The 26,140-nt window shown below is 36.3% G+C and overlaps 1 long non-coding RNA gene and 1 pseudogene across 2 annotated transcripts in view; both read left to right on the plus strand.

Annotated features, from left to right (window-relative positions):
- LOC148946440 (uncharacterized) overlaps nucleotides 1–26,140 on the plus strand; it is a 260,044-nt gene that overhangs the window by 137,485 nt on the left and 96,419 nt on the right. The window lies entirely within an intron of this gene.
- LOC148946441 (phosphoglycerate kinase pseudogene) lies at nucleotides 7,547–8,151 on the plus strand (annotated as a pseudogene).

Raw genomic sequence — 26,140 nt, forward strand, 5'->3', positions numbered from 1 at the left:
GCAATGGGAGACCACTTAATCAAATGGGGAGGAAAAAGTCTCCTGGACTTAGATTATGCTGATGATTTAAACATCCTAGATGAAAGTGTGAGCAAAATGAATGAAGTTTTAGAGGTTTTACAAGTTCAGGGTGCTAGAATAGGTTTGAAAATCATTGTTAAGAAGACTAAGTCACTAAGGCTAGGAATAAGTGAAGATGAAAAGGTGACGTTGGGTAATGAAAAGATTGATCAGGTGGGCAGCTTCACTTACCTTGATAGTATTATTAGTAAAGATGGTGGGAGCAATGAAGATGTTAAAAGTAGAATAGTCAAGGCTCAGGTTTTTTTTTTCACAGTTAAAAAAAGTTTGGAAGAATAAAAAGATAAGTCTGCAAACCAAGATTAGAATTTAGAAACTACAATGATGACAGTGGGCAAATATGGCACTGAAGCATGGGCGCTTCGAAAAGCGGATGAAGATTTGCTAGATGTTTTCCAGAGAAATTGTTTAAGGATTGTTCTGGGTACCCGGCTGACTGACGGTATTTCAAACAATTGGCTTAACGAAAAATATGGTTCAATACCGTTCTCTAGGGCTATAATGAAAGAAAGGTTAAGATGGCCAGGGCACGTTGTGCGGATGAAGGATGACAGATTGCCGAAGATTGTTCTTTTCGGCCAACCGTCTAGGGCTAAACAGAAAGCATGTCGTCCTCGTCTGGGGTGGGAGGACGTCATAAAGAAAGATTTAAAGGAAATAGGAACTTCGTGGGAGGGTGTAAAAAGGGAGGCTTTGAATAGATTGAGATGGAGGAGGAGCGAGCGTAGCTGTGTTGGCCTCAGGCGGCTTGGTGCCGCGGTAAGTTGTTGGCAGTAGTAGTAGTAGATATATAGTTGATGGTTAAGGTAAAATGGAGTAGATTGACTTCGTAGGAAATTTTGCGAAAAGAGTTGCAGAAGAGTTAGGATAAAAGTCTATTCTATTGGTGAAGAGCCACAATCTTTACTTTTTAGCGAATGGATATATAGCTGATAGTTAAGGTGAAAAGGAGTAGATGAACTTCATAGGTGATTTTGCTAAAAGAGTTGCAGAAGAGTTGGGATAAAAGTCTATTCTATTGGTGAAGAGCCATAGTGTTTACTTTTTGGCGAATGTATATATATATAGTTGATGGCTAAGGTAAAATGAAGTAGATGAACTTCGTAGGAGATTTTCGAAAAGAGTCGGAGAATAATATTCTCTATAGAAGAAGAGTTGAAGTCTACTTGTACGTGAAACGGATATATTGATGATGGTTAAAGAAAAATGTGGTAAATGAAGTTAAGAGGATATTAACAATAAATGCCTTACTTTGAGATTAGTTTTCCAATGTGTCGCTGAAATTGAATATTTTCTAAAACTAAGTTTAGTAGAAGATAGAAGGGTTAGATATAAGAGCCTTTTTGATTAGTAGATCATATCGACTGCGACATTAAATAATGCTCTATTTCAGTTTTTGTTGGTAATCCTATTTCAGTTGGTAATCCACATTTATATGACCACGGTATAAGTCTGAACTGTATTCCAAAACTGAAATCCACAAGCGAGAAAACATAATGAATAAAGAAATAAATAAAGGAAATCAAATCCAGTAAAAAGAGAGAGAAAAATGCAAAGTTTAGCCAAGGCCTTCGCTTAATCGTGCGACAATATAGCCCTTAGGACAATTTAAAAGTGCATACCTTAAAAATAAACACTACAAGATCTTAAGTAATTCACTAAAAACGTGTCTTTTTGTATTGTCCTGTGGACTTCTATCTCTATTTCGCACACGCATATATATGTATAAATTTATATATATATATATATATATATATATATATATATATATATATATATATATATATATATATATATCTTAATTCCACACTGAGGACGGTTGAGTGGAGGTACCGACCGACATTTTTGAACTGTTCTCTATTTTTTACTGCCAGTGATTTCCCTCTTTTTTCTCTCCTTTATTACGTTTTCTCGCTTTTTCATGCTTACCGATGTTTTCTCAGAAATATTTTAATATAAGCAAAAAAAAAAAAAAAAAAAAAAAGGTGGGATCCTGTGGCACCTCATGTAAAATATCTGAGACATATTGGGCTCTCCTATTAAGGAAAGATCGGAAAAAAACCAACGCTTTAAAACAGGTTAGTCAGCCTAATCAGGAAAAATATCAGGTTTCCAAAGTTGATAGAACTTTTTAAGACTGTCCAGAAAAACTGAGGCAGTTTTAACATAACCAAGGATAGTGATATTGAGATCTGACTGTATGAATTATTGAAGCGGAAACTTACGAACCTTGTATATCTTTAAAACTAAGAAAAATTGGGAGTGTGGGCACAATGTTTGTTTTTTTTTACCAAGGCGATTCGTATCGAAGGAGCTGTTGGAGAAACTTCACAAGCAGCTCATTCGATTGGAAATTGAAAGTCTTAGTGAATTAGTCTTAGTGAACCTTTTTATGAATTAATAAAAAAAAACTTTCGAAAAAGAAGTTTTTCAAAGAAAAGTAAAGGCCATTTTAAACTTAAAATCATCAGATACAAATACCTGTTAAAATTCAAACTCAAAATGACCAGAAATTACTATTAAAGAATAAATGAAACCCAAAACGAACAGCAATTAAATAAACAATCATAGCAAAAGAAAAGTACTAGAAAAACAAGTAATAATATCATAGCAAAAAAAAACAAGTAATAATATAAATGAATAAATAAATATTAAAGCGAGTAATGTTTAATAAATATGCAAATCAAGCTTAAAACGAAAAAAAAACATTTTGCTATTGAAGTAATATTTTGCTATTTGAGTTTGAGTCTGCTGATTTTAAGTATAAATGGCCTTTACTTTTATTTGAAAAACTTCTTTTTCGGAAAGTTTTTTTTTAATTAATTTTTGTTCGTTTTTGATTGCAAAAAGTTTCAAGTTTTTAAAAATACCTTATTTCAAAATCAAACTTTTTTTTCAAATCAAATTTTCAACAAAGTATCAGAATTAGTATCAAAGTAACAATATCAAAGTAAAAAAATGGGTTTGTGTTCACCTCGGAGTTTTTTTTATATGGTCTTTGAACTATCACAGGCAGCGCAATAGCGCTGCTTGAGTAAAGAACAATGTGGGCACAATGTATTATTTATTTTTTTCTTCTTTCTCCATACCCGGGCACTTCGTATCGAAGGAGCTGTCATAGAAACTTCGAATAGGGCACATTCGATTGGAAATAGGAGTGACTAGTGCCTTTTTAATATTCGAAAGCGATTGGAGGGCAACTAGGCCCCCCTCCCCAACTCCCATCATTCCCCCAAACACATCCAATCAAAATTTTGAGATAGCCATTTTGTTCATAAAAAATTGGGTTTGTGTTCAACTCGGAGGTTTTGTTATATGGTCTTTGAACTATCATAGGCAGCGCGATAGCGCTGCCTAAGTAAAGAACAATGTGGGCACATTGTATTATTCATTTTTTTTTTTCTTCTTCTTTCTCCATACCCGGGCACTTCGTATCGAAGGAGTTGTCGTAGAAACTTCAGAAAAGGTTCACTCGATTGGAAATTCAAAGGGCTAGTGCCCTTTTTAATAGTCTAAAGTGATTGGAGGGCAACTACCCCCCCCCCCCCTCACGCCCACCTTTTCCCCAAACACATCTAATCAACATTTTTGAGATAGTCATTTTATTCAATATAGTTTTAAGTTCTTTAAATTAGGTCTTTGAGGATGACAACCCCCTCACAGCCATCAGAACAAGGGTTGTAAGTTATGCCCTGGGGGCATATAAAGATTTTATAGAACGCGTGGTCGTAGAAACTTCAAAAAGGACTCATTCGATTAGAAATTGAAATGGCTAGTGCCCTTTCTAATAGTCAAAAATAATAGAAAGTTAACTAACACCCCTTCCACGCCCACCATTTCCCCAAACACATCCAATCAAAATTTTGAGATAGCTATTTTGTTTTTCCTTTGAGCAGGACACTCCCCCTACAGTTTTCAGGGCAAGGGTTATAAGTTATGCCCTGGGGGCATATAAGTTTTTATTAAAAATTTTATCTTCAAACTTCAAAAAGGGCACGTTCGATTCGAAATGCAAAGTTCTAGCGCCCTCTTTAATAGTCGAAAGTAATTCGAGGGTAACTAGCCCCCCTCTCTCGCCCACCTTTTCCCTAAACACATCCAATCAAAATTTTCACATAACCATTTTGTTCATTTTTTTGGATTTCCAGATAGAAATTATGTTTTTCAGGAGGACACTCCCCCACAACCCTCGGGGCAAAGGTTTTAAGTTATGCCCTGGGGGCATATAAGGTTTTTATAGAAGGCGTTGTCACATCCAATCAAAATTTTGAGATAGCCATTTTGTTTCATGTAGTTTAAAGTTCTGGACATTAGGTCTTTGAGAATGATTAAATAAAAAAAACAAGTTTTTTTAACTGAAAGTAAGGAACGACGTTAAAACTTAAAACGAACAGAAATTATTCCGTATATGAAGGGGGCTGTCCCCTCCTCAACGCCTCGCTCTTTACGCTAAAGTTTTTTTATTGTTTAAAAAAATAGAGTTGTGAGAAAGTCAAACTTTAGCGTAAAGAGCGAGGCGTTGAGGAGGGGACAGCCCCCTTCATATACGGAATAATTTCTGTTCGTTTTAAGTTTTAACGTCGTTCCTTACTTTCAGTTAAAAAACTTGTTTTTTTTATTTAATTTTTGAACGTTTTTGAATTAATGCAGGTTTTGATTGTGGCTCACCGTACATGAATAATTAAAACAAAATTTCATATTATTTGGTTAAATGGCTTTCTCGAAACTTGTTTAATTTTATTTACTAACGTTTTTATTAGTAATAAATATACGTAACTTAGAATTAACTTACGTAACGAACTTCTATATTCATAAATTTTTAACACGTATGTTAGGGGGTTTGCCCCCTAGTCAATACCCTGCTCTTTAAACTATAGTTCGAATTTTTTTTCCAGTTCTTTAAAAATGACCTCTTAAAATCAGTTGACCAGTTTAAAAACTTTTTTTTTTTATATTTAATTCCTGATCTTTTTCTTTAATAATGCTTTGAAATCCGGCGCGCGCGTCATAGCACTGTCCGTGCCGCCCTGCAAACGTCCTGCAGGGAACGATGTCCCTTCCATATCGCCCCCGCCCCTCTCCTTCCCCCCCCTACCCGAAAAAATCTCCTCTGAAAAAGTCTGTATACTTCCCCATAACCAATACTATATGTTAACATTGAGTCAAGTTCATAACTTTCAGCCCTCCCCCTGGGGACTTTGGGGGATCAAGTCATCCTAAAAGACATTTTTATCATATTTTCGACCATGCTGAACAAAATGGATATCTCAAAATTGTGATCGGGTGACTTTGGGAAAAAAATGAGTGTGGAAGGGGGCCTAGTTGCCCTCCATTTTTTTTTGTCGCTTAAAAAGGACACTAAAACTTTTAATTTCCGTTCCAATGAGCCCTCCCACGATATTCTAGGACCACTGGGTCGATACGATCACCCCTGGGGAAAAAAAAAAACACAAAAAAAACAACAAACAAACAAACAAATAAACACGCATCCGTGATCTTTCTTCTGGCAAAAAATGCAAAAATCCACATTTTTGTAGATAGGAGCTTGAAACCTCTACAGTAGGGTTCTCTGATACGCTGAATATGATGGTGTGATTTTCATTAAGGTTCTATAACTTTTAGGGGGTCTTTCCCCCTTTTTTTGAAAATCAGCCAAATTTTCTCAGGCACGTAACTTTTGATGGGTAGCTCTAAACTTGATGAAAGTTATATATTTGAAATCAGCATTGAAATCTGATTCTTTTGATATATCTATTAGTATCAAAAACTCCTTTTCTAGAGTTTCGGTTACCATTGAGCCGGGTCGCTCCTTACTTACAGTTCGTTACCACGAACTGTTTGACAACCCCCCCACAGCCCTCAGGATAAGGGTTGTAATTTATGCCCTGGGGACATATAAGATTTTTATAGAAAGTGTTCTCGTAGAAACTTCTAAAAGGGCACATTCGATTGGAAATTGAAAGAGCTAGTGCTCTTTTTTATAGTAGAAAACGATTGGAGGGTAACCCTCCTCTCACGTCCACCATTTCACGAAACACGTCTAATCAAAATTTTGATATAGCCATTTTGTTCAACGTAGTTGAAAGGTTCGGAAATTCTGTCTGAGGATGACAAACCCCCCACTACCCCCATGGCAAAGTTTGTAAGTTATGCCCTGGGGGCATATAAGGTTAATAGAAAGCGTTGTCGTAGAAACTTCAAAAAGGGCTTATTCAATTGGGAATTGAGAGGGCTAGTGCCGTTATTAATAGTCAAAAGCGATCGGAGGGTGAATCCCCCCCCCCACGCCCATCATATAAACACTTCCGTATCTACAAACACTTCCAATCAGCATTTTGATATAGTTATTTTGTTGAACGTAGTTAAAGGGTATGGAAATTATATCTTTGAGTACGACGACCCCCCCCCCCACAGCCCTCAGGGCTAAGGTTGTAAGTTATGCCCTGGTGGCATATACGGTTTTTATAGAATGCATTGTCGTAAAAACTTCAAAAAGTGCTCATTCGGTTGGAAATTTTGAGGGCTATTGCCTTTTTCAATAGTCGAAAGTAATTGGAAGGAGAATCACTCCCTCGCGCCTATCATTTCCCTAAATATATCCGATCAACATTTTGGTATGGCCATTCCGGTCAACTTAGTTGAAAGGTCTGGAAATTATGTCTTTGAGGATGACAACCTTCCCCCCATAGTCCTCGGGACAAGGGTCGTAAGCTATACCCTATGGGCATATAAGATTTTTATTAAAAGTTTTGTCGTAGAAGCTTCAGAACTTTTTGTACAAAATAAGTTTTTTTTTAAAAAAGTAAAGAACTCCATTAAACCAAAAATGAACAAAAATAGAATCAAATGATCTACCAAGCATAAAACTACCACAAATCAGTATCAACAAATAAATGAAACCCAAAACAAACAGAAATTGAAATAAGTCAAACTAAAAACGAACAGAAATTAATCTGAGTATGGTTCTAGACCTTATGCTTTGAAAAAGCCAGAATATAGTTTATACTTTACTGAAAAAATTCTTTTATCTGTTTTCATTTTTATAACTTTAAGAAATCAAAAATTAATTAATATTTTAAGAAATAAGTATCAGAAGCGTATGCATATTAAACTGACAGTGCTTATTTTTTTCAGTAAATTAATTTGAATTTTTTTCATTAAAGTCAAATTATATTCTGTCTTTTAGAAAGCATGCGGTGTTAGAACCCTACTCATATTAATTTCTGCTTGTTTTGAGTTTGACTCTGTTATTTATTTTAATTTCTGTTTGTTTAGGGTTTCATTTATTTATTGATACTGATTTGTGGTAGTTGTATGCTTGGTAGATTATTTGATGCTATTTTTGTTCATTTTTGCTTTAATGGAGTTCTTTACTTTTTTTTTGAAAAACTTATTTTGTGGAAAAAGTTTTTTTTAATTAATTTCTTAAAATGACTGGGAAATGTTTATGTGAATGGTGCGACCATTCCTTACCATTTTAGGAGGTGCTAAAGTTGCTGATAAAATACATCTTATTGAGATTCCTCTTGATAAAGTTGACGACATGATTGTTGGAGGTGGAATGGCATACATATTCTTAATAGTAATAAACAACATGGAAATTGGAAATTCTCGTTTGATGCTGAAGGTGCTAAAATTGTTGAAAAACTTGTTGCAGAAGCCCAAGAAAAGAAAGTTTCCATTCATCTTCCAGTTTATTTCGTAACAGCTGACACATTTACTGAAGAGGCTAATACTGAAAGTGCTAAAATTGCTGATGGAATTCCATCTGACTGGATGGGTCTTGACGGGGGACCAGAAACTGTTAAAAATTTTGTCGAGCCTATTGCAAAAGCTAAAACCATTGTATGGAATGGACCTATAGGAGTTCTTGAATTTCAAAACTTGCAAACTGTGCTAAAGCACTTATGAATTCAGCTGTAGATGCTGCAGCTTATGGTGCCATTGTTATAATTGGTGGTGGCGAGTGGCGATACTGCTAGTTGTGCTTCTAAATGGGGCACCGAAAGTATAGTAAGTCATGTTTCCACTTTGCAATTTATATTTTATTTTACAAAGGATATCCCATAAAATTGCTGGAATCCATCATAGAAAAAGATAAGAAAAAAAGGCAGAAAAGAATGCATCAACTCCACAACCACCAACAGATATCATCACTTTGGTGGGTGATAAGAAACTTTTCACTGCTTTGCTCTATATTCCCAAATTGAGTGGCAAATTGAGAAGAATCCTAAAACAAACGTGACCTTAACGTCATTTTTTAAAATTATAATAAAATACAGAGCTTTTTCAACAGCGGCAAAGATAAAACCTGTTTCGTTTTGGGGAGTGGTGTTTATAGGGTTTATAGCTGTTCTTGTGCGTGTTTCTATGCCAAAAGAACCCAACAAAGATTAGGGAAGAGGTTGACAGAATACAGGTCCTCAATTGACACAACTATGGGGCTACGGCAAAGGCCTGAGACTTTTGATTCCGCCTTGGCTCAACACGTCTATGACAACTTAAACCGTTTTATTTTATTTGATTATTTGAAAAAAACTACGTTTTCTAAAGAGTTAAAGAGGCTGAGTTAAAAGGTCGAACCTTAAAACGTACAGGGATTAGGAGGCACAGTTGGGGGGCTACCGCCCCCAAACCCCCACTTTCGCAGCCTTTAAATATAAAAAAAATTTCTTTAAACTGAAAGTAAGGAGCGACATTAAAACTTAAAACGAACAGAAATTATTCCGTATATGAAAGAGGCTGTGCCCTCCTCAACGCCTCGCTCTTTACGCTAAAGTTTGACTTTCTCACAACTCTTTTTTTAAACAATAAAAACTTTAACCTAAAGAGCGAGGCGTTGAGGAGGGCACAGCCTCTTTCATATACGGAATAATTTCTGTTCGTTTTAAGTTTTAATGTCGCTCCTTACTTTCAGTTTAAAGAAATTTTTTTTATATTTAAAGGCTGCGAAAGTGGGGGTTTGGGGGCGGTAGCCCCCCAACTGTGCCTCCTAATCCCTGTACGTTTTAAGGTTCGACCTTTTAACTCAGCCTCTTTAACTCTTTAGAAAACGTAGTTTTTTTCAAATAATTTCTGCACGTTTTTGTACAGTTTATTACTTATTATTGCTTGACTAACTGTTAGCTGATCGTGTCAGGAGTGAAAGTTGGGGGGCTGCGCCCCCCAAACCCCCCGCTCTTGAATATTCTTGTGTTAAGGCTTTTAATTCCTGAATACTCAAATCACGTCGTACAGGGTGCCTCCTAATCCCTGTACGTTTTAAGGTTCGAACTTGTGAATCAGCCTCTTTAACAGCCCCCCAACTGTGCCTCCTAATCCCTGTACGTTTTAAGGGTCGACCTTGTAACTCAGCCTCTTTAACTCTTTAGAAAACGTAATTTTTTTCAAATAATTTAAAAAAGAAACTGAATTTCTTTTTAAAGTTAAAATTCAGTATATAAAAAATTTGCTCTGATGGTGAATCGAACCCGAGTTATCCGCCTGACAGTCTGGAGTATCAACCGCTGGACTATACAGACACAATAGTAATTGTTTTTTAGTAAATTAAAGCTATTTTCGACGCAAGCAAATTCCCAAAAAACTTGATATTTGGTTTTTGGAAAACAGGAGAGATCAGATTGAGCTGAAATTTCAAGGATAAGCTCCCAGGCCCCAGGAAAGCTTATCCTCTAAATTTCAGCCCGATCAGACAACGTTAAAGGGGGGTTGTGGTGGGAAAAATTAACATGGGCTAATATAGGAAAACGAGGTTTTTCGTAAATGTAAATTCGGGGGATAATTTTTTCGGTCTGAAAATATCAAAAGGCCCTAATAGGCCGAATTCTGCTTCGAATGAGTCCTCATTCAACCGAATTCGTTGCCAACTGTGGCCTGTAGGTGTGGCTAAGAAAAAAAAAGAAATGATGATGAATTTTAAGTGGCTATATTTGGTTTTTTGAAAACAGGGAAGGAGTGATCAGATTGAGCTGAAATTTCTAGAATAAGCTCCCGTGCCCTAGGAAAGCTTAACCTCTAAGTTTCAGCCCAATCGGACAACGTTAAAGGGGGGGCTGTGGTGGGAGGGTCCAAACTTCCGGCCCAGTTTACCCCATGAAGATAAAGTCGGAGGAGGATGAAATTTTGCAAGTTTCTTAGTTTGAGCTTGAGCTACAAAATGCGATTGCCGCCGTCTCTCTGCGACCTCTAGGACCTGAAATCGCTTAACATTGTGGTGGATCGCCTCTTTATAGAGGCACAAGTGTGCCTCCTTGATAACACCTTCATAATTGCTCCGTTAAATGTCTCATGCAAGTTGTCTCGGAGGCAGTTGAAATAAAAAAGCATATTCACCAAAGGGTCGCCCTCAATAGAGATACTGGAAAAACCAATCAAATCCCCATTTATAATGAACTCATTAATTCTGATCGTTTTTATATCCGTCCACAAAATCATATTTTGCAACCTAATAGAATCTAATAATACCATACCTGGTAAGCGATTAGCTTTTAAGAATACTCTACATAAATTGCAAGATTAAAATACCATTCAGTATTGCATTTTCTATTCAGTTACCCTTTCATCGTTGCTTAAAGAGGTTCTTTTTATTTTACTGTTTGTTTTAAGGTTTGGTTTTTATATTATCCTATAGATTTTTATAGGTATTTCTTTATTATTCTGCACTGAAGACGGTCAAGCGGAGGTCTTGACCGAAATATTTGCAATGTCCTCTTCCTTTTTTTTTCATTGACTTGATTATTTATTGTAATTCCTCTTCGTTTTGTGTTTTGCTTATTTATTGATGGTGATTTATGGTAGTTTTACGCTTGGTTTTTTTTTTTTTATTTCTCTCATTTTTTGTTTAATGTAGCTCTAAACTTAGCTTTGAAAAACTTACTTTGTGAATTTTTTTTAAATTAATTAATAAAAAGACTATCATATGTATTGACGAATTTTTCGGTAGTAATGCGCACCAAATTAAAAAAAAAGATGAAAAACAGCAAAAAAAATAAAAATAAAAACATATGACAACACAAAGGTTAAGAAGGTATAGCATGACGTCACTCATATGAATTTTTTTCAAAAATTAAGGCTCTAAACGAATTTTCTCAAACTCGTAAGCTATCTAGATCGTTTTGTCGGGCCAGAAAATTTAAAAATTTTCCAAAAAAATATGCGGCAGTTTTCGAGAAAAAATAAATATATACATAGACACTTATTGATCGTTTAAAGAGAATAGATATATAACCTACGTATACTAGAAGTATTTCTCGAATCCTCGTACAAAGAGTGTCGTTACCACTGTATTTCAATATCGAAAATTAATGTTTTGAATCTGAAAGAAGAAGTGACAGGCATATAAAGAAGGCGAGAAAATGAGATGAATTTAAAATAAGGCTGGAAAAAGTGCTTAGAACGTGATAAGTCTAGACTAACTTCATTCGTATGTAATGTATATAATGTATTCTATAGTAATATATAATACATTATATAGGTATTATATATGAGAATCTCCACGTAAATAGAACATAGTGTGAAAACAGGGTCAGGCGCGTACCCAATACTTTTTTGGATGGTGGGGGTGGGAGGATTTTTTTTTGGGGGGGGGGGCCTAATAAAAATATAAGTTTTATCTGTTTATTTGAATTTGAATTTTTTAAAAGACTAAGAACGCTTATGATTTTTTATGAGGGAGATGGGCTCCTAAGTCTCCCAGGCTACGTCCCCGAAGATGGTCATTGAGTGAAGTGAAAGCAAACAAATTTTCAGGGTTCAAAGGGCCTACGGATGGACACAGACTCTAAATAACAAAAAAAAAAATTGAAAATGTACATTGTTTTTGTTGTTTTATCTCTTAGAAAATGTTGATATATTTTACATGATCGTAAAAGATGATGGGAGGGGGGTGGTGAATTGATAAAACATTGGACATATGTTGCATTATCTGTTGTAACTTAAGGACACTTATTGAATGTGACGAAAGATTTTTTGGATATCGAATTAGCCTTTGTTTTTTTTTTTTTTTTTTTTTTTTTTTTTTTTATACTTATAGTGTGTTCTTAAGAAGTGACAGTCTACATGGGAATGCTAATTTCGTTTGCCCCGAGTCTTTTAAAGATTACCCTTTTCTTAGAATAATTTAAAAAACTTTCCACAAAATAAATTTTTCAAAGAAAAGTAAAGAACTCCATTAAACAAAAAATGAGCAAAAATAAAATCAAATAATCTACCAAGCTTGAAACTACCATAATTCAGCATCGATAAATAAATGAAACCCAAAACGAACACAAATTACAATAATTAACGGAGTCAAACTCGAAACGAGCAGAAATTAACATAAGTTGTGCGCAAAACCCTTATGCCTTCCCAAGGTCAGAACAAAATTTGCACTTTACTGAAAAAATATAAATCTTTTTACTTTTATAACTTTAATAAATCAAATAATATTAACATTTTGATTACTAAATTTCAGTATATGTATATTAAACTGACAATGCACATTCATTTGTATTTTTTCAGTAAAGTGCTAATTTTGTTCTGGCCTTGGGAAGGCATAGGGGTTTAGTCGCCTTCCAATCACTTTCGACTATTAAAAAGGGCACAAGCCACTCCAATTTCCAATTGAATGAGCGCTTTTCGAAGTTTCTACTCCAACTTCTTCGACACGAAGTGCCCTGCTTTAAAGGAAAAAAATTAATAATACATTGTGCCAACATCATTCTTATATGCCCCCAGGGCATAACTTAAAACTCTTGCCCTGAGGATTATTGGGGAGTGTCCTCCTCTTTACTTAGTCCCCGTTTCTTGTCTCGTTCTCGAGTGTCCCGTTCTTTACTTAGGCAGCGCTATCCTGCTGCCTATGATTTATACAACAACTTTCTATATAAACCTTATATGCCCCCAGGGCATAACTTACAACCCTTGAACTGAAGTCTCTGAGGGGGTTATCATCCTAAAAGACCTAATTTCCAGAACGTTCAACTAGGCTGACAAAAAAGGATATCTCAAAAATTGTATTGGATGTGTTTTGGAAAATGGTGGGCTTAAGACAGGCGTTAGTCACTCTCTAGTCACTTTCGACTGTTCAAAAGGGCACTAGCCTTATCAATATTCAATTGATGAGCCCTTTTGAAGTTTCAACGACAACGCTTTCAATAAAAACTTTATATGCCCCCAGGGCATAAGTTACAACCCTTGCCCTGAGGGCTGTGGGTGGAGGAGTTGTCATCCTTAAAGACCTAATTTCCAAAACTTTCAACTACGTTGAATAAAATGGCTATCTAAAAATTTTGATTGGATATGTTTGGGGAAAAGGTTGTTGCCTCAAATCACTTTCGACTACTAAAAAGGGTACTATCCCTTTGAATTTCAAATCAAATGAGCCCTTTTTCACGTGCCAATGAAGGAGATTTCTATAAAACCTTATGTGCCTTTAGTGTATGTCTCATAACCCGCGCTCTGAGGGGTTGAGCGGAAAGTATTCTTCAAAAATATATTTTCGCTCTCTAAATCCATTATCTCGTACAACCAGGCAATCTAAGAGAATTGCTGTGGGGTGTTTGAGGGAATGATGGACGTGGGGGGGGGGGCGAGTTGCCCTCCAATCACTTTCGACTATTAAAAAGGGCACTATCTCTTTGAATTTCCAACCGAATGAGCTTTTTTGGAAGTTTCTACGACAACGCCTTCTTTAAAAACCTTATGTTCCCCCAGGGCATAACTTAAAACTCTTTCCCTGAGGGCTGTGGGGGAGTGTCCTCCTCGAAAACACATTTTCTATCTGGAAATCAACTACGATGAACAAAATGGCTATCTCAAAATTTTGATTGGATGTGTTTTTTGGGAAATGATGGACGTGGGAGGTGGGGCTTGTTGCCCTCCAATCGCTTTCGACTATTAAAAAGGGTACTATCCCTTTGAATTTCCAATCGAATGATTCTGTTTGGAAGTTCCTGCGATAACGGTTTCTATAAAAACATTATATGCCCACAGGGCTTAACTTAAAATCCTTGCCTCAAAGGTTATACGTGAGTGTCCTCCTCGAAATCATATTATATATATAGAAATCAACTACAGTGAACAAAATGGCTATCTCAAGATTTTGATTGGATGTGTTTGGGGGATGCTGGGCGTGGGGGGGCTAGTTGTCTTCCAATCAGTTTTGACTATTAAATAGGGTACTAGCCCTTTGAATTTCCAACCGAATGAGTCTGTTTTGAAGTTCCTACGACAATGCCCTCTATAAAAACCTTATATGCCCCCAGGGCATAACTTAAAACCCTTGCCCTGAGGGTTGTGGGGGAGTGCCCTCCTCAAAAACATATTTTCTATCCGGAAATCAACTACGCTGAACAAAATGTCTATCTTAAAATTTTGATTGTATGTGTTTGGGGGAATGATGGGCGTGGAGGGGGGTCGGCTAGTTGCCCTCCAATAGCTTTCGACTATTAAAAAGGGCACTAGAACTGTTAATTTCCAATCGAATGACCCCCTTTTGAAGTTTCTCCGACGACCCCTTCCATATGAAGTGCCCAGCTCTAAAGGAAAAAAAAAATAGTACATTGTTCCAACGTCGTTATTATATGCCCTCAGGGCATACCTTAAAACCCTTGCCTCGAGGGCTGTGGGGTAAGAACTTGGCAAACCCTTGCCCAGTTCTTACAGCATTGAAAATAAAAATACAATTACAGTGAAATAAATTCTTGAACTGATGGATCTTTCAATAATTAATATCATTATACATCAAATATTCAATTTGATGTTGTTTATACTTTCCAAGATTGTTCAACACGCATATGGTTTTCAGTAAAGCGGCTATGACGTAGTAGGTTTTAGACTTTTACAGTGAGAGAAGGAGGTCATACCCAGTCTCTTGTTTGTAGTGATTTTTGTTCGTTTCTATCTTGATTTGAATATCCAATTTAAGTTTCACTCGTTTTAAGATTTATTTATTAATTCACATTAATATCTATTGTATGTTTGTTTGCATTGATTGTTTATTTAATTTCTGTTCGTTTTAAGTTTCATTTATACTTCAATAGGAAAATATTTTTTTTTGTTATAAGCTTGATTTTCATATTCAATCTAAGCATTACTCGCTTTAAGACTTATTTATTCATTTATATTATTACTTGTTGTATGTCTTTTGCTATGATTGTTTATTTAATTTCTGTTCGTTTTGGATTTCACTTATTCTTTAATAGTAATTTTTGGTTGGTTTGAATGTGAATTTTGACAAGTATTTGTCTTTGCTGAGCTTAAGTTGGAAATTGCCATTACTTTTCCTTGAATAACTTATTTTTCGGAGAGTTTTTTTTTTAAATTAATTTCGCGTGAAGAACGTGAAAATTTTGCAAATACATGCAATGGAACTTCAGATATTCTGTACGACGGACCAAATCTATCTATTAAATTTCTCTGTTGTTCTAAAAAAGCCTAGAACACTTCTGCTAGCGACCAATTTTGAGCTTCCTTGATGTCAAGATTTCTTCGTATGTACTTTTTTCTAGTTCTTTTTCTTCCTCCATCTGCAATGCAGACGAAGTAATCTTTGTGCATTCATTTGTTAAGCTTTAACCAAATATGTTACTGGAAAAAAATCTTAACCTTCATTTTCTCTTCGCTGTGCATTTCTCGCTTTGTTGTTGAAGGGGATAAAATAATTTCAGACATGTTGGAGACGTCTAAATTACTGTTTCCCCGTTCTTAATGGAGATTGAACTGTGACACTGCATTAATATGGAGTCTTTCCACTTAATTTATATTGTGTATATCAGCGTTTCCCAAAATTTTGTCATATGTGGGCTCCTTTTTGTAATTTTTGTTGCAATGAATACAGTTCATGAAAATTTTAATTTTTTTAAATAAAAAATATATTCATTTTTCTTTTTTTTAGTGAATGCACGAAATCATTGACGATCCCCGTGCCTTCTAAAGACCCGAACATAATTTGTACTTTACTGAAAACAAAATAGATATTAAATACATACTAATTTTCTCTTTTTTTAATTTCAAGGAATCCAAAAGTATTAAAACTTTCAGGAATGAATAAGTTGTAAATGTACATTCGTGTTTTTTTTTGTTTTTTTTAGGAATCTTGGTTTTGTGGTTATTCTTTTTCCTTTTTCAGTATCGTGCGAAATAAAAAAACATTGCTTGAAATAAGGGTTGTTTTCAGTATAGTGCAAATTTTGCTCTGGTCCTTTAGAAAGGGCGGTGGGTATCAGCCCTACTCATCTTATTTTCTGATTGTTTTGGGTTTGAATTGGTTATTTATTGTACTGTCTGTTCGTTTTGGGTTTCATTTATTTATTGATGGTGGTTTGTGGTAGTTTTGCGCTTGAAAAATTATTGGACTTTAATTTTTCTCATCTTTGCTTTGATGTAGCTCTTTATTTTTCTTTGAAAAACTTCTTTTGTGATTTTTTTTTAAATTGATAATAATAAATTAGGAATAAAACATACACTGCATAATACGAATGAAAGTTATATTATGAATTACATTCTTTTTGGGCGAATGAGAAGGATTAAATCGTTTAAATAATTTGTTTAATTAATTAATTAATTTTGTTTAATTAATTTCGGCAAAACTAATTTGCCAAGATGACAGATCGTCATAATTTGGTTCTCTGATTGTTAATTTTCATCTAAGGTGTGGTTCCACATCCAACAGCCTGTTCCTTTTTTTGGCTGAATATCTGCAAATGGTAACTCATCACAGTTATGTGCATATCCTTGCTTGACTCCCGTGCAATGTGTGCCTTCGCCAAACTTTTGTCGTGCCCCCTAGGGGACGAGCCACTTATTGTGGATATCGTTTTGGCAAAAATTTCCTCTGGTGACGGATCTATTTCATTTCTCTATGGTAGTACGTCATTAGTGTTGACCTTTTAACGTTTGTCGAAATAGTATGGTAAGACTTGACCCTTCGTTTGTATACCACAGCATAATTGTTATACAGTTTTGAAAGTTCCTATACTCTCCATTAAAGATTTTCGGGACACAACAGTCGCAGACCTTTCTTCGTGACTTGGCCTTTGTGCATGCACAATTAATCTATGTAATCCCGTGGGGGTTCATGTTGCCGCCCGGTGATACATTGGTCCCTAAACATTATATTCCTATGCAGTACATGCGAACTGAACGTTTTTCGTTGACCCTTTGTACAGTAATACTGAAAGTTGGTTATAAAGTGTTCCGTAATTGCACCCCGCTAATAGTAGATAATTTAGTGAATCCTTAATGGGGGGAGGGAGAGGACCCAAAGGTCTCAAAACAGATTTTTGGGCCCACGCTCTAAAAATTTCCCCAACTAATCCTTCTGTTCTGTATCATGAAGGGAGGGAATTATCCCTTAACCTCTCTGTATTTACAGGAATATATTGAGACTAAGCCTTTAATGGGGATATCGAGGTGATGAATGATCCCTTCTTATTATGGAAACGTTAATTTTTAACAGAAAAGTTTGCTGTTTTTTAGTTTTAGCGTGAAGAGAGAGGTTTTAATGGGGGTAGCAACCTCCCTCATATTTAGGGCAATCTTTCTATTTTAGATGCACCTAAATTTTCGTTTGTTCTCGAAGATATGTTTTACAAAAGGCAACCTTTAGCATATGAGAATGGGGGGGGGGGGGCTAAGGGGCTGACAATCTCCTCACATTTAGGGTACTCTTGAATCAAACCTGAATCTAAAAAGAGATTTTAATAACAATTAATTCATCAAAAGAATTATTTTTCATGTTAATTCCAAATATATAAAATTCATTAAGTTTAATGTTACCCATCAGAAGCTACGAGCCTGAGGAAATTTGCCTGATTTTCAGCAAAGGGGGGAAACATCCCCAAAAAGGCAAGTGATCTTAATGAAAATCACACCATTAGATTTATTATATCAGAGAACACTACTATAAAGGTTTCAAGCTGATATGAAAGATCCAAAAGAAAGATCAGGAATGCGTGTTTATTTGTTGTTGTTTTTTTCCAGGGGTGATTGTATCGAACAAATGGTCCTAGAAAGTCAGGAGAATGCTCATTTCAACGGAGATTAAAAATTCTGGTGCCGTATTTAAGTGACCAAAACTTTTGTTGGGCAAGAAGCCCCCCCCCCTCCCTTTACGCCCTTTTTTCCCGGAAGATATCGGATCAAAATTTGAGATAGCCATTTGTTTCAGCATAGTTGAAAGGTCCAGTAACTATGCTTCTGGGTATGACTTGAACCCCCCACAGCCCCTGGGGAAAGGGCTGTTAGTTACGAAGTTTGCCCATTGTTGACATATGGTGTTTGTTAATGGGAAATGTACTAAAAATTTTTGGAGGAGGGATCTTGTACGGGGAGAATTTTCTGCAGGGAAGATAGCTCACGGGGGAATTTTCCACGGAGGAGGGAAGGGGTTTTCCGGTAAACAGGGTGTTTTTAACTTAAAGTAAGGAACAACCTCCTAACTTATTCCCTATATGAGGGGGGCTGTCCCCTTCTAAATCTCTTACTCTTTACGCTACAGTTTGAATTTTTATCACAATTCTTTAAGAACGACTCTTGAAACACAAGGCACGTTTACTCGGAATAAAAAGCATTTTTAAACCACTAAAAACTTTAGCATAGCGAGCGAAGAATTGAGAAGTGGGCAGTTCCCCTCATATGCGGAATAATTTCTGTTCGTTTCGAATTTGGAGGCGGCTACTTGCTTTCAGTTGAAAAAAAAAAATGTTTTTTATTTAATATAATGTAAACACGAACAGAAAACAGGTTTTTTTCTGATGAAAGTAAAGAATTATCTTAAAACATGAAACGAATGTAAATTGATCTATATATGGGGAGGATTTTGCCCCCTCTTCACGCTTAAGTTTGAATTGTCATTTCTATTCGCCAAGAAGTCTAAATTTTATCGCAATGCCTTGAGAATGAAATGGTTTATAACGAGAAATTTGCTTCAACATTTGTATATCAAATGTTTTGAAAGGCCGTCGGTTAATAAACCGTTTGTAAAAATACTTTCTGGAAAAGACTATAAAAAATGAATGAGATGAGAAATTAGTCGAGTACGCTGGGAGCCCCACCCCTTATAGGCCTATATGGTATTAGCTTAATCATTGTAAGTTGCTGTTATCTTAAAAGAAAAGAAATTCCAGGAAATTTGCCTTCTCCCCTCCTGAAAATTGTTCCGAGAATTTGCCCTTAGAAAATCTCCCTTTTGGAAAACTACCCCTCCGCGGAAAATCTTCCCCGGGAAACTTCCAACCTGCAGTAAATTCCCCGCTGCGGAAAACTCCCCCGCGAAAAATTCTCCCTCAGAAAATATCTCACGAAAAAGTATCCCCTGGGCCCCCCCCCCTCCCCCCGAAAAATTCTCCCTCGGAAAATCCCCTGCGAATTTTTGTTGTTGTGGATGACCTGATGACAAGATCTTAGGCACAGCCTTCCCCAAGCTCTAGCAAATTGTGTTGAAGTGCGACAACCTGTTACGGTGGATGTTCTAACCTAATTAGTTTAGACTTCACCGCACCACTACACTGCCTGGAGGAATCTTCTTTGGACCCTGAAAATAGGACAATAACTCTAACTCTAGCAAATTCGGTTCATCTCATGATGTTCTGGTAGATATTCTTAAGACATCTGTCTCAACATTTTACACGTCGCTCTAAAAAAAATAAAAAAAAAACCTGTGGTATCCTGTGATGTGTATCTTGAAGGTTTGGAAAATTGTTATCTGAATATTTTTCATTTACGTTTGTTTTGAAGTGACAGCGACGCACTTCTGTGTGGTTAGGGTCTTTCTTCCTCTTTCTTTCACTCAGATATCGAATCAAAGGTAATGATAAGATGATCGATCCTGACTCATTGTGAGTACGATCAATATAGTTGATGTCCTAATGACAAAAATGGAGCGACCCACTCCCTCCACAAGGGTACTATTAAGTACGGATGGAAAAAATAAGAAATTGCACTTGATTTTCACCGAATTTGGTTAAGATGTGACAATCCCCCCTGGTTGATGTTCTAATGACAAGAAATTGGAACCCCTGTCCCTTCACGGCGTTGTATTGCATCCAGACACCACAAAGCACAACCAGGAAATTAGATTTTACTTTCCAATAAGCATGGTTGAGACCCTACGTCCCCTTATGGTAGATATGCTGCTGATGACTACAATTTAAGGGCCATCCTTTCCCTATAGAGGACTAAGCTGGCCCAGGCCACTAAAAACAGCAACTATATCACTAGGTCTAACTCCTCTGTTTTTTTTCCTTGTAACCGATGAAGCTTACGGTTCTATAAACGTCGCAGCTATTGAAGCTAGTACCCAAACAGATTCAGAAATTCGAAGCCGCAAGATAAGGTGGGTACTACCTTAATTCACCAAGGAGTCCGTGTCAGAAATAATAGACAAACTCCCAACTCTCGTTTCTTGTGGATGCAATGAATCTTACGGTGCATTTCCTCTTCGAAGAGGGACATGTTTCCCAATCTTTTAATTTTATGTTTTTTAGTGTCAGCGATGCACATTAATTGGGTTAGAGAACATTTCTTCATCTTCTTTTCTTTTTAAATCTATTCACTCAAAATTTGATGAAGAGTAATAATTTAAATCATCGATTTTGACTCATTATGATCTTAGTATTATTTCTTTTAAATCTTTGTATTTATTTCCGGTTTGTTTTATTTCGCTGTTGAGCCGTTTATAACGTCTCATCTTTCATTCCAGGTGTTTACCTTTCTCTGTAATTTCCAGGTTAGTTTCCAAGTCCTCTGAGACATAAGGAAAAAGGGCTCATTTGTCAAAACACCGTTTTAGTGGAAGAGAAAGAGAGAAAGAAGAGCCTGATTTTCTCAAGTGTTTACTTTGAAGTTCATGCAATCCCTCTATTTTATTGATTCGTTTCTGTTTTCTGAAATGAAACGAGACGAGAAGCAATTAAACAGAAAATGAATAAGACAGAAATGGTCGAATTTTGTCAAATATGGCTCATCAGACTAATACGAAGGAGCTTTTAGGTGTTGGGTCTTTCTTTGAGGCTTCTAGGTCCAAGTTGTAGAGTAGATTCCTTGCAAAACGCAGCCCTTTGCACCCTGGCAATATATTTATCTCTCTCTGTATGTATCCGGTTAATTCCTCTGCGAAACTCGAATTAGTTCTCGTTTTCAAGTCATTTTAAGATGTAGAAAAAGGAATTTTGATTGTCGGTGCGTTTTCTTTCCAGTCCGTTTTTTGTCGTACCTTAATGAATTAAATAAATTAAAACAAGTTTTTCCAACTGAATGTAAGGAGCAAAGTTAAAACTTAAAACGAATCGAAATAATTACGTATATGAGGGGGGCTGCTCTTCCTCAACACCTCGCTCTTTACGCTAAAGTGTTTTAGTACTTTTAAAAAGGCTTCTTTTTGTTCTAATTAAACGAACATAGTGTTTCAGGAAGAATAGTCTTTCTTGAAGAATTCGGACATAATTCAAACTTCAACGTAAAGAACGAGGTGTTGAGGGAGAGCAACCCCCTTCATATATGTTATTATTGCTGTTCGTTTTAAGTTTAATGTTGCTCCTTACTTTCAGTTTAAAAAACTTGTTTTTTTCTATTTTATTTCTTATCCTTTTTTAGTAATGTCAGGAAATCTGGCTTCACCTCGACGGAAAATCCCTCCTTCCCACGGATATATCCTCTTGACAATTCAATCCTGGTGAAAATTTACCCCGGACAGTTACCCTTAACATCTCCATGCGTAAAATTGAGTCGGGAAAGAGAAAGCCAGACATATGACGAATTTTGTATAGAACTTCTGGTAAATTCCCCCCAATGTAAAATTTCCCCTGAAAAATTAACTCCCCGGAAACTTCCCTCCCCAAGAGAAAATTATCCCTGTGGAAAATCCCACCAGTAGTAAATTCCCCCCCCCATCCGAAAAATGTATGCCTACTTCCCAATAACAAATAGCCTACTATTCTTAACCAATGGGCAAATTTTTTAACTTTTAAGACATTTCCTCAGGGGCTGTGGGGGGCATGATATCTCCAAAGGCAAAGTTATTCGGCTTTTCAACTATGCTGAACAAAATGGCTATCCCCAAATTTTTGTCAAACGATTTTGAGAAAAAAGGGGCGTGGTAGGGGGCCTAGTTGCCCTCCAATTTTTGATCACTTAAAAAGGGCACTAGAACTTTTGATTTTTGTTCGAATGAGCCCTCTCCCTACTCTGTCGATACAATCACCCCTGAAAAAAAAAATCATGAAATTCAAATCAAGTTGCCATCGAGCCATGGCTAATTGGAGACAAAATCAAGACAGATATTCTGAGCGAGAGGCAAAGCTGGCGTAAGCCTTTTTAAGGATTGTATAAAAATGATGTCATTTTCATTTGTTGATAGATACTCTATCTTCTATCCATACATCCTAGGGAAGTATCATAGGCATCGCTAAGCGCTGCCTAAGTAAAGAATGATGTGGGCACAATGTGTGTGTTTTTTTTTTGTTTTTTCAGCCGGGTACTTCGTATCGAAGAAGCTGTCGTAGAAACTTTTGAGATAGGCATTTTGTTCAGCGTAGTTGATTTCGAGATAAAAATATGTTTTTGAGGAGGACACTCCCCCACAACCCTCTGGGCAATGGTTTTAAGCTATGCCCTGAGGGCATATAAGAACAATGTTGGGACAGTGTCCTATGTATTATTTTTTTTCCTTTAGAGTAGGGCACTTCATATGGAAGGGGTTGTCGTAGAAACTTCAGAATGGGCTCATTCGATTGCAAATTGAGAGTTCTAGTGGCCTTTTTAATAGTCGAAAGTAATTGGAGGGCAGCTAGCCCCCTCCCCTCCACACGATCATCATTCCCCCAAACACATTCAATCAAAATTTTGAGATGGCCATTTTGTTCATCATAGTTGATTTCCAGATAGAAAATATGTTTTTGAGGAGGACACTCCCCCCCAACCCTCAAGGCAGGGGTTGTAAGTTATGCCCTTGGGGCATATACGGTTTTTATAGAAGGCGTTGTCGTAGAAACTTTAAAAAAGGCTCATTCGATTGGAAATTCAAAGGGCTAGTGCCCTTTTTGATAGTCGAAAGTGATTGGAGGGCAACTAGCCCCTCCTCCCTCACGCCCATCATTCCCCCAAACACATCCAATAAAAATTTTGAGGTAGCTATTTTGTTCAGCGTAGTTGATTTCCAGATAGAAAATATATTTTTGAGTAGGACACTCCCCCCAACCCTCAGGGCAAGGATTATAAGTTATGCCCTGAGGGCATATAAGGTTTTTATTGAAATCTTTGTCGTAGAAACCCCCTTTTTAATAGTCGAAAGTGATTTGAGGGCAACTAACCCCCCTCTCACGCCCACCTTTCCCCCAAACACATCCAATCAAAATTTTTAGATTAGCGTAAAGAGTGAGAAGTTGAGGAGGGGACAGCCCCTTTCATATACGGAATAATTTATGTTCGTTTTAAGTTTTAACGTCGTTCCTTACTTTCAGTTAAAAAACTTGTTTTTTTTATTTAATTTTTGAACGTTTTTGAATTAATGCAGGTTTTGATTTTGGCTTACCGTACATGAATAATTAAAACAAAATTTGAATATTAATTTTACTTTTATTTGGTTAAATGGCTTTCTCGAAACCTGTTTAATTTTATTTACGAACGTTTTTATTAGTAATAAATATATGTAACTTACGAATTAACTTACGTAACGAACTTCTATATTCATATATTTTTAATACGTATAAAAATATATATATTATAAATATATAAAATATATAAATACGTATAAAAATATATAATATAAATAGGGGGCTGCGTATACGTACCCCCCTAGTCAATACCTTGCTCTTTAAGCTAAAGTTCGAATTTTTTTCCAATTCTTTAAAAATGACCTCTTAATCACAAATGCCGTTAATTAGAATAAATAGCTCTTATGAAAGTGCTAAATAATCTTTGGCTTAAAGAGCGAGATATTGACTAGGGGGTGAACCCAATCATATACGTAATGTTTTCTGTCGTTTTAAGTTTTGATGTTGCTGCTTACTTTCAGTCGAAAAACTATAATTTCTGATCTTTTTTTAAATAATAATGGGAAATCCGGCGCTCCCTTCATAGCAATGTCCCTTCCCCCATGAAAACTTCCTTCATGGAAAGATCCTCCCGTATAACCCCCGACCCACTCCCCACCCCCCACTACCAGAAAAAATCCCCCCCCCCCTGAAAACGTCTGTATACTTCCCAATAACCAATACTATATGCTAACATTGGGTAAAGTTCGTAACTTTCAGCCCTCCCCCCGGAGACTTCGGGGGATAGTCATCCTGAAAGACATATTTATCATATTTTCGACCATTCTGAACAAAATGGTTATCTCAGAATTTTGATCGGGTGACTTTGGGAAAAAAATGAGCGTGGGAGGGGGCCTAGTTGCCCTCCTTTTTTTGGTCGCTTAAAAAGGGCAGTAGAATATTAAATTTCCGTTTGAATGAGCCTCCCACGATATTCTAGGACCACTGGGTCGATACCATCACCCCTGGGAAAAAAAAATAACAAACAAACAAATAAACACGCATCCGTGATCTTTCTTCTGGCAAAAAATGCAAAATTCCACATTTTTGTAGATAGGAGTTTAACACCTCTGCAATAGGGTTCTCTGATACGCTGAATCTGATGGTGGGATTTTCATTGAGGTTCTATTACTTTTAGGGGTTGTTTCTCCCTTTTTTCGAAAATCAGCCAAATTTTTTCAGGCGCGTAACTTTTGATAGGTAGGACTAAATTTGATAAAACTTACATATTTGAAATTAGCATTAAAATTTATTACATTTGATGTATCTATTGATATCAAAATTCCTTTTTCTAGGATTTTGGTTACCAGTGAACCGGGTCGCTCCTTACTTACAGTTTACCACAAACGGTTTGATAGAACGGGGACACTCGAGAACGAGACAACAAACGGGGACTATGCAAAGATGAGGACACTCCCCCACAACCCTCAGGGCAAGGGTTTTAAGTTATGCCCTGGGGGCATATAAGAACGATCTTGGGACAATGTATTATTTATTAATTTTTTCCTTTAGAGCAGGGCACTTCGTATCGAAGAAGTTGTCGTAGAAACTTCGAAAAGCGCTCATTCAATTGGAAATTGGAGTGGCTTGTGCCATTTTTAATAGTCGTAACCCTCTCACGCCCACCATTTCCCCAAACACATCCAATAAAAATTTTGAGATAGCCATGTTGTCTAATGTAGTTGAAAGTTCTGGAAATTCGGTTTTAGAGGATGACAACCACCGTATCAGCCCTTAGGGTAAAGATTGTAATTTATGCCCTGGGCGCATATAAGGTGTTTATAGAAAGTTTTGTTGTTTAAAAAAGGGTTCCTTCGTTTGGAAATTGAAAGGCCTAATGCCCTATTTAATAGTCGAAAGTGATTTGAAGGCTTGACATTTTTGTATAAAGATCGAAATGGGTATAATGTATTATTTTCTGTTGTTGTTGTTGTTTAGACCAGGGCACTTCGTATCGAAGGAGTTGTCGTGGGAACTTTGAAAAGGGCTCATTCGATTGAAAATAGAAAGGGCTGATGCCCTTTTTAATAGTCGAACGTGATTGGACGGCAACTAATCCCCCTTCCACTCCCACCCTCCCAAGCCAACCCTCCCATTTCTGCTCTTAAAATTTAACCAAATCAAAATAGCGTAAGTCTATCCAAGCTATCAAAGAAAGTAAACAGATTTTTTAGCGAATGGTATCAAGTTTTCCATTTCAGGTCAACTAGAGGAGGTATTATTTTCTTTTTCCCTGGAAAGACTATGTCAATATAAAACGAACAGAAATTAATTTAAAAAACTTTTTCCACAAAATAAGTTTTTCAAAGAAAAGTAAAGAACTCCATTGAACAAAAAATGAGCAAAAATAAAATTAAATAATCTACCAAGCGTCAAACTACCACAAATCAGCATCGATAAATAATCTAAAATGAACAGAAATTAAAAAAAAAATTAACCGAGTCATACTCAAAACGAGCAGAAATTAACATAAGTTGGGCGCAAAATCCCTATGCCTTCCCGAGGCCAGAACAAAATTTGCACTTTACTGAAAAAATACAAATGAATGT

Source organism: Artemia sp. Qi Xiang Cuo, chromosome 12 (genome assembly GCF_049724085.1).
Source record: "Artemia sp. Qi Xiang Cuo chromosome 12, ASM4972408v1, whole genome shotgun sequence".
Classification (NCBI taxonomy): domain Eukaryota; kingdom Metazoa; phylum Arthropoda; class Branchiopoda; order Anostraca; family Artemiidae; genus Artemia; species Artemia sp. Qi Xiang Cuo.